Consider the following 10,600-nt stretch of genomic DNA (forward strand, 5'->3'; position numbering starts at 1 on the left):
TTGTCCTGGCAAAGCATGGGAGGATCAAGGCAATACCTTCCAAGGTCCCTGACAATGTCATCGATATACAAGCAAAGAGGTGGGGGATAACACACAGCCATGCCACACCCCCTTCTCAACAGGTAATGATTCAGTTAATTCCCCCCAGACCCCATCTCACTGATGCCGAGTTATCGTATGTAGAGCACGATTGTTGTCAATAAGATATGCAGGTGTTCCCTTCTGGTTCAGGGTGTCCCACAGTAATTCACGTGGGACGCAATCAAGAGCTGTACGTAGGTTTACAAAGATGGCATAGATACAAACCTTATTGAGTAGAATATCTTTAGACAAGATCAGGCTCAATCTAAACCCCTGGTCAATCGTGTTGTGCCTTGGTGAAAGACTGTCTGAAGATGACTTATGGCCTCATCCTTCTGTGCCCATATCTGCAAGCGAGTAAGAAGTACTTTCGCATACATCTTACCTGCTGCATCAAGCAGTGAGATGGGCTTGTAGTTCCCTGGGGCACGTCTGTCTCCCTTCTTGTGTATGGGCATGATTTCCACATTGCGCCAGGACAGCCGGACTCTGCCAAGTTCAACCACGGAATTAAAAATACAACATAAGACAGGGACCCAGGCAGACACCTCGTCCTGGAAAAGTTCTATTGGCAATTTGCCTGGGGCCTTCCCCGCACTCAAAGCCATAATGACCACTGCCACTTCCCAATCAATCTTGGCTCGCCATCGCTTCCCAAGATCGAACCTCCATGGGGGGGCAGCCTGGTCCCCATTACTGGGGATTCCCCACAAAACAGGGCCCTAAAGTGGTCATGCCAGAAGTCTAGGGGTGATCTGACACAGTAGTGGTTCAGGTATGTTCAAGCCCTTCCCACTAGTTAATCTCCAAAATCCAATGATATTGCCCCTGTATTACTGGCTAGGTGCAAGTCATCCCAGAGATCCTGGTTGAAGGCACTCTTCTTCCTCTGGGTTATAGCTTTATAATTAGCCCTCTGGGCATGTACATGTTGCTTGTCTATAGGGTTTGCCGTATTCAAATACTTCTGCAGACTAGCCTTGGCAGCTTTGCAATCATAATCAAACCAACTATTGATCTTAATAGCCACCTGGAGAGCTTTCCTACAGATTTACTGACAAAAGGACAAACAGTGCAAGTGAGGTTATCATCAGCCTCAAGGATGCCCATTGAAGAAGTTTTGTCCCCACAAATTAGTAAGAGGTGTGGTTCTATTGCAGCATAGACACCGGGCTTCTTGCTGCTGAAATCAGCAGGCGACCATTTGATGCTTTGCCCAGCCCAACCAGCAAGAGTGATCAGAGAAGTCCCCAGCCCTGAGCAGCCATCATCCTCCCCGGAACACAGACCCTTCTTTTCACAGCACACTGGTCTGTGATCACTCTCACTGCGTGTTTGAATTTCAAGACTAACAGCCTTTCCCAGTCTCCTGCACTAATGAGAATATAATCAATCCTGGAGCTTCCCATCGGACCTTCAAAGGTGAGGTTAGCAGGCTGGTCTGGACTAAGCCGGACGTTGCAAGCTCACAAGTTGGCACTATATAACAAACAAACTGCCTCAGTAGTTAATCTGTGCACTCTAATAGGTTTCTCACATTCCAAAGGAGGAATACCTATTGTAACATTAAGCTCATCCTAGAGGCCTGCAAGCTCTTCAATTGGCTCTATTTGCATATTTAGGTCCCTCAGAACCAGTACTAGGGTTTTTTTCTTTCTCGTGATTCAAATTCACTGATCATGTGGCACCGTTTTTTTAGGCTCTCCAGGGGGGCATGGCAATGTGGTCTGTTATAGATATTAAATAACAACACCGGTCTACCATCACCAGTGACTGTTTCCAAGCACAATTGGTTGTCAGAGTTAGTAGATCTATCCAAAAAGTTGAGGTCCATCTTGGTACCCATAAAAATTTGCAAACCCTCCTTAGATCTCCCTCGCTGGTAGTTGGTTTCACAAAGGAGGCAAAACCCTGAAATAACGCAGTAGGCATGACCCACGTTCCTTGTATACAAACAACATCAAACCCCTGCACATAGTTCATCCAATCAGTGTCTTCCAGAAGCCTATGTAGCCCACCCACATATTCCGGGACAGCATTTGACATCCTTGTTAGACCCCATTGGGCACTGAAATAAGAACAGGAGTTCTGGCGAGGGGTAAATGGTCCAGATGATTCTTATGGTTCGCCACGTCGCACGCATACTAGATGTTACCCGGACACTTTCAGATTACTGGCTCTGATTACCTGCTTGCATGTTGCCTACTTGCTTCTGAAATCTTGTATAAGCTGACTGGAGGAATGAGCCAGAGGAAGGTGGAAGGCTGAAAAAAACACACATGAGGTAGACAGAGGGGTAGCAGTTTGGCGGCACAACTGAGTAGGATGGGTTGGATTGTGGTGTTGACTAGACTAGGCGTTTGGTGGAAAGAGCTAGGAAGAGAAGGTCAAGAGAGGTGTGGATGAGAAGATTACAGATTTTCAGAAAACTGAAAGAGCGCCGAGGATACTGATAAAGAACAGAGGAAGCTCCAGGGTTTTGCCAGCCTTTGCCGAGCCCCAGTCTCTGCCCTTTGCAGAGCTTAGCATAGGGGTGTACATGGACCTGGAAGTCCCTCAGACAGATCTGCTGACATCAAGAATTAGATCCAGACGAGGAAGAGCAAAGCTATTTTTGAATCCCAGGAGAAGACATCCTGTTTTGTTTGATAAACACTGTTGTATGTCTAAGTTGGCTTTCTTTCATTTCTTTTGCTCAACCATGTAAATATTCACAATACACCCTATACGAACAATCCATCTCTGTGCCTGCCTAATGTAGGCCCTATTCAGTGTGTGACATGGGGAGGCAGTATATTCTGGCTTGCCTATCAGACAATGACAAGGCTGGTGCACAGAAATCGGCAGCACTGAGCAGTGCTCTCACTCAAAGCCGTCTAAATTTGCAAACAAATAATTTGCAAATGTGTAAATTAGTATCTCTCTATGTAATGCAAAAATCATGAAACAAGCAAGTTAAATTGAATTGCACCCGCTATATTTATTTATTTTCAACATCTGTGATTGTTACACATTCCAGATTGTTCATTCACACCTGTATTCGTTGTCAAGATCTAGGTCCCCTCAGCAGACATTCCTTTTCCTAACCTCTTTGTGTGGAGAAGACAAGGTACTTTCCCCAGTGAACACAAAGCTCCCAAGCTCCCCCGCCTTTGCCTAATTATGACCCTTCGAGCATACACAGGTCTGCAATATTCGATCAAATTAATGGAAAGCAGGTGCTCTGTGAGAGCATACATTGGGTGACTTTGTGAATGGTCAATTTCCCTGCAAGCACTCACTAAGCCCACTACTCAGCCTGGCGAGCAGTTATTTGTAGCTGATATTACAATGAATTGATACCTCACTGAGTGCCTCGTGTAATGTTTAGAGCGGTGCAAAGTGACTTTGCACTGCCAACAGGCATCCTGATTCACAGAGCTGTGCAAAGTGTATTAGCTTTCCGGCACCCTCGTGTCCGGACCGCCACACTTGTAATGAGGCCCTGTGTTTCTGCGGGTTTCGTTTGTGCCTGGAAATAAAGACATGGTGAGAAATTCCATATACACAGATATCGGTGGGTGATTTAAAACATTTTAAATTATGCCTGCGATTTCAGAAATTGCTGTGAATTTTGAGAATGTCTGATCATTGGCAAATCATTTTTTTTTTTCGGCAAAAAATCTGTCACATCCTTAGACTGTCTAAAAATTCCTGTGACCCTATTTTGGAACAGTGCTCAGAGAGAAGGAAAGCAAGAACTCTCTGCGAGCAACCTTAAACATACCCCCAAAAGAGCCCACATCTCTGCTGCTAGAAAGAAGGCGCATTGGCTCTCTATTAGAGAAAGTATTACCTTCAAAACTTTGTCTATTACCCACAGATGTCTGAGCAACACTGCCCGCAATACCTTGCTAAGAAAATTGTAAGATCCAAGTCCTACAGGCCAGTTAGGTCTATCCACGCACATCGGCTATCCTAGTCCAAAGTGAATAAAGCCAAAGGAGGCGAGGTAAACCAATGGAACAACCTCCCCCCTGAACTAAGAGCAAAGCCCTGAAAACTTGTCTATTTGCCTAGAGGTCCTCCTTAAACCCGCCAGAGAACAATGACTCACTGTACTTTCTGTATTTTACCTTGTCTGTGTGTCGTGGGCGGGAGGACACATTTCTGCTGAAGCTTTTGTATCATGTAACTGGTTTGCAACAGCGCCCTGATGCCTCAGGTTTTAGGTGCTTTATAAATGTAGAAATATATAAACAAATAACTCATTCAATCAATAAATCAATGTATGCACATTTTTTCTCATGAATATTAATGAGGGAGATCTAGAAAACCTTTCAGGATCCTGGCCTCGAGGCCTGGAGTTAGGCAAACCTGCCCCATTCCAACCCTGGTGATGTACACTGCTGAGCCTCAGTTTATGTACACTTGCACACACTGCATGACTACCACATTTGCAGTGTAGACGTTTGAACACTTCAATTGCGCAAGGAAGCACATATAGGAACCCATTTCAAACCTCTCTGTCAATGTTTGTTTTTAACGTCAAATGTTATGGCCTAAAATGGCTCATAACTGCATAAAAGGAAAATAAAAAAATAATTTCATCAGTTGTTGGAAGTACATGTTTTTAACCAAGGAACACTCAACTATTTGATATTGTTATTCTGTCACTCTGTTACGCTTTAAAATTAAAAAGCTCTGTTTGCAATGTGCCCTAATGTTTGTAAAGCAGGCTCGCCAGGGGCAAAATAAAATAAAAGATACAAATGTAAATTACAGGTAGTCTCTAAAAGGAAGGCATAAAGGCACTACATGTCAAATCTAGGGGGGTTAAGCAGCCCCCGGCATTGCGACCAGTGGATAGCCCCTTTCCCTCCAGGTGGCAGATCCGCTTGGCTTCTAAAGCTGCTAGCTACAAAAGTCACAAGATCATGGTCAGAATGTATTGCTCTTAGTAAGTGGAATGGAATAAGGTTGTATAATTCTAAGGTTCTCATTGGCTGAGTTGCATACAACACAGAGTATTTTTTATAAGGAAAAACAGCATTCACTGTAATCACAATAGATCTCATTATCTCATTTAATGCATACCTTCACCTGAAATGTAAAGAGTCCTTAATTTCTGGCCATCATTGAATTGTACAGAGTCGCCTGATGTTCAACACTTGCCCACACCTGAAATGCAGAGCTGTCACCACAGTGTGGGGTATGCTGATAGCTTCCACAAACGTGTGTGACCCTCCAGTGCGAAACATGTACATATGCTGCTCTGACTTAAAATGAATGCACCCTTGAATTAAGAATCTAGAAAAAGCCTCTGGTGAATAAGGAGCGCTGGAGGCGAACTGAAGGTGCTGTTAAGTGGGGATTATGCAAGAACACCACTGACCGGAACATGCTATGAATGGGGATGCCGCCTCGAAAGGTTTGGAGCACTGTAGAGCAGGTGGTGGGTTAAAGACTGAAATAAAATCAGGAAATGGGCAGAATGTCTGGAAACAATCTTGTAGACGGGAAAAATATCTTGCCAAATGCCTGTATTTCTTTATTTTCTATCAAGCCAATGATGCAATTTTTCTTGCGATGGTATGCTATGGGAGTTGCTACAGCAATTTAATTTAAGGGGCTTTAATTTAACTACTGCATCTGGGGCTCCCTTTGGCGCCCTTGGCACTGCCATTGAGATGCCTTGGTGGAGATTACTTTGGCAATGGAATGGGCTGGAGGCAGACATTGCATTCATACACTGAGTAACATGCATCGGAAGAGGCGGCTGTGTATGGAGGCGGTCTCCGTGCCCACATTTTACAGCCACTTGAACCCTTCCCAAGTGTAAGTCGTATATTACACACTTCCTGTTTGTTCCATCAATTGGCTGGTTGCACCTACGATCCAAATGTGACATGGGCTACTGAGTTCTTGCAATCCTATTTTGTCCCAAAGCTGCTGAATTCCATTAAGCAAATGGGGAGGCACTTTAATAATTGAGGCTATACATTGCAGAGAATGGTCTTAAGTGGTGTGAAAAACATTTAATGGTAGTACACAGCCATATGGGGCTGCATGTGAAAGTATGATTGAGCTCCATTGCATGAAACTGACCACCAGAGGCCAGCCTGATATAACAGCAATGCCCTTGTCCGATGATGGCTCTGCTGGGTGTGCCTCTGCAATATCATGACTGCAACCATAGTATATCACAGCATTGCTTCTTTGAATCTATAGTGAGTAATGAAAATAGACGTTTGCCTTCTTTATGTCAGTGATGTGCTTATTGCATACGTTACTGATTCCACTTTCATTGATGCCAACAGGATCATAGGTTATGTGATGTTACTTCCTGTGATGTCATCAGTTATGTGATATCACTTCTTCTAAACCTGGTATTACGTTTTTTTAATAATATTAAGAGCATTCTATGGGTAATTATTACTTACTGTATTTATTTATTTAGCATTTTTATAGTGCTCACACAGCCCGTGGGGTGGGCTGTTACAGGAATTGTTTTTTTTTTTTAGTTGCTTAATTGTTTTTTGTCTTAGATGCGTATTTATATTGCGCTTAAATACCCAGAGGTTTCTAAGGGCGGACACGGGGATCGAACTTGTGCTGCTTCGTGTTGTCTTGCTTCCAAGGCGAGTATGTTGCCCTGAGCCATCCCCCCATGATGATTTAATTGGAATGACAAAAAACTTCTAATCCCATGATGTATTTGGTGGAGATATGAAATTCCAGCTCATTGCAATAGATTTGCAAACCTGAGTAACTGACAAAAACTCCATCAGGCTTCAGTCACACAAATTGGCAAACTTGGGAGAAAATAAATATATGCACTCAAGAGGTACATAAAATAAAAATAAAATGAATGTATAATTAGACAAAAGCATTGCTTGAGAGTGTCTAGTCCACTAACGCTCTGGCAAAGACCCAACCTGGATTCTTGAGTTCCTGAGTCTCTCTCAAGTTAGGGTCCTTGCTGGCTTCACCCTACCTGCAAATGCAAAAACACCAAGCGGCTGTTGCTGAGGCTTTCAAGTCTTCTGGGGAGCCTTTCCCCCAGGTAAAATTCATATGTTTTGGCTGGTTCCATGGCAATGTAATTATAGGAATTTGTTTGAGCTATCTTTTCCTCATTCAAAACAATGGAGACAGTAGGTTTCCGTTTCCTTTTCCTTGTGATTAACATTGCCCTTGTCTTACAAATGTTGACCTGGAAGCCATTTTCCATGAAGAATTGTTCAAAGAAAGCACTGTTTTTCTAGACCTACCGGGCTCCAACGAAACAAGGACTGCGTCATTGGCAAACATCAAGGTTGGAAATGCATCTGCACCTAATGACGGGGCATCAGAGGATACTGAAAGCTATTTAACAATCACAAGATAGCGAAGAGGCAAAACAGTTTGGTGTGAAGACGCACCCTTGGCTCACGCCTTTCTGTATCTTACATGGCCAGAAGGTTTTGCCATCAGCACCGCATTTTACAGTGGCTTCATTTCAGCTATATAAGAATTGCTTAACAGACGAAAGAGTACGTGGAATTTCTAATTTTTGCAGATAGTCCCGTATTTCTCCTAAATTCATCGAGGAAATTGAGGGGACATTTGTGGAGGCCGTCAATTATGAGGGTGCATCCCTTGATAAACTTTGTACAGGGTGCAACTCTGGCTTCTCCTCTCAATGCTTGTGGAAAGCAAACCTTCCAAGGCCCTGATGAGGTTCGAACTCATAACCCCTGGTTTGCAGAACAGTGCTCTGCCATTGAGCTACAAGGCCATCTACTGCTTATTTTCAGCCAACAACAAAAAGTGCAAATAAAAAGTATGTTTTACCTGGGCATATCTCCAGGTATATGAATTTCTGGTTGTGTAAAAATGTCTGTATATTTCTGAATGTGTTTAGTACGCCATCATATATCTGTGTTGTGAAAACGTGTGTGCTTACGTTGGTGATATATTGTCGGTATGCGTTTGAGTATGTACTTTTTCTGGTAAGTACGTATTGCGTAAGATGTTGAGCAGGTTCATGAGTTTAGTTAGCAGGTCAGAATGATGGCAAAAGGAACATGTAAAAGACAGACAACTGAAAGAAAAAAGAATTTGGGATGTAAGCAAGGGAATTTACTAACTGTGCTGATGTTTGCTCTGATTATAGTAAAGAATGAAAACCTACACTGGAAAGTCTCAGACTAATTTCACTCCCCGCCTGCACCAATGAACCTATTGCTACATCTATACTCCTGTATCTGTACTCATTCCTGCCTTTCAAAGGAAGGCTGAAAGACTTTGGAGAATGTTTAAATGCAGACTATAAAGAGAACACCTGGCAAAAGTGGGTTTTTTAACCCACGTGGCCACATGGTCTGTTTGTGCTCAAGTCACTTGCTTAAAGAAGAGATAAAACAATGGTGGTGCAAAGTCAGTGAAAAATAAATCACATTTTTCAGAGTAGAAACAAGATTGTGTACTGGTTCTTCCTTACACAACCATTGATGAATAAACACATCGAGCTGAAGTTCAGAAAAATAAAATAGGAGTTCCTAGAGGGTTCACAACACTTATCCACAGGGAGGTGCTTGTGCTTTCATATGGCACATCATTAGTAGTGAGACCAGGATAATACAAGCTTCAGCTTCACAGTGTTTGACATCTTGCAACGTTTCCTCTGAAGAAGGCTGCCAAGATCAAAGTTCAGATGCTGCCACTTCCTGTGACGTCATCGAATTTAAATAGTGAGTCATGACAATAACCCTTATCCTATTACATTTTGTTACATCAAGGTCCCTGAAAATAGATAGAGCTTTGCAACACACAACCACTGTAGTGTTCAATAGCATAAGCGGCTTCACCATAATCACCTGCATCTATCATCACAAGATTATTATGGTCTTTTTCTTGAAGAAATTAGGTCCAAAAACCAGACCTTCCTCACTGACTATTCAGACACCTTGCACTTGTGGCTTTGTTATAGGCCCGAATCCATTGTTAAAAGGTTGCACAGGTACAGGTACAATGTGCAAAGCGACAGTGGGCAATATCAGTTGCTATTAAACAAAATAACTGTTTGGATGTCCTGATGAGGTTTGAACTCACGACCGCAGGCTGACAAGACCAGTGATCTGCCACTGATCTACAGAGCTCCTTTGGCTTTGATGCATACCAGCAGCACAATGAGTGCACAGCATGATGTTTACTGGGTAGGTATATTTGAAGGGTATGTGAGAATGTATGTATTCGGATGTAAGTTGATGTGCAAGCAGCTAATTTGTGGGTATTCAATGGAATTTTAAGATGACTGTCATAAATCCGAGTCATCGGATTCGTGACTCACCTGTTTGCTCCTTGCGATTTTCTTCTTTGATTTTGCGGGTTTCTTTTTCCTGGACGAGCGTGCCTTATAAAGGTAAGCTCTAGAGTCTTCTGAATCCAGTCTGCTGGGCTTCGTAGCGCGCACAGGTCAGTGACCCCCGGTCGTGGCGGCGCCGGGGCTTGATTACGTTCAATGCTCCAGGACGGGTCCAGGACGGAACCAGGATAAGGGAAACAGGGCAACAGGGTTCCGAATAGCGCACGTGAAAGGAATAGGAAGAGGGGGCCAGGGAGGATGGAAGGAAGGTTACCAGGATTCGAGGAGAAAAAGGGGCCAGGTACTAGAACACAACTTGCCGGACGAGGTGCAGGCAAGTAAAGCGATGAGACACGCAGAGGCACGGGTGCATGTCTGTTTTCAAGGGAGAATGCGATCCACACAGAAGACTAGACTGCACCGATGACATGGCGTCGGCCATGTTGAAGGTGAACGTAGTAGTGGCTACTGACTGAGGGACCAGGCAGACCAGAAGGGTCGATATCGCCGATTCATGACACTAATGAGGAGAAGTGATAAGTGAAAGTTGAAAAAAACATGTACATAGCAGCAAAGAGACAATAGGGATATCACCTTTGACTTTTCTTATTTCTATCTGGATTCTGGCTCAAAGGGTAGTGAAGCACAAAGTACGAGACATCCACTGAATTTTCCGGAGCAGAATGCATTCCTGACAGTTTTGTGTCCTATCTAATTCCTTAATCAACTAACATGCATATATTTACTTTTGTCTACATGTTCTTTGAAAGACAATGGCAATGGTGCTTAGAGCAATGCAGATGTTTAAAAATTATTTCAAATGAAATTGAAATTGAATACAGAACACACCCCACCAAATACCACTATCAACAGAACAAACATTGAAAGACAAAAAACCTTATATCTTATACCGTACCTCATAACAACCACAGAGCCTCGATACTTCAACAACACTGACATCTTGAGAAAAGCAAAGAGTCCCCCCAAACAACTGAAAAAAAGATAGGTGCACAAGAAGAGATTGGGAAGATATCAACCCCTCACTCCCGATACATCACAAGAACAGAAGGGCACTATCGATACCCACAACATACCATACGCAACAACGAAGCACTAGTAGTCAACAACCCAACCACTAATCTAATATACCGATTCAATGAAGAAGCAGCCTTCGCTGATCTTCAACCAATC

The sequence above is a fragment of the Ambystoma mexicanum genome, chromosome 3p, assembly GCF_040938575.1.
Source record: "Ambystoma mexicanum isolate Mex_15411 chromosome 3p, UKY_AmexF1_1, whole genome shotgun sequence".
Taxonomy (NCBI): domain Eukaryota; kingdom Metazoa; phylum Chordata; class Amphibia; order Caudata; family Ambystomatidae; genus Ambystoma; species Ambystoma mexicanum.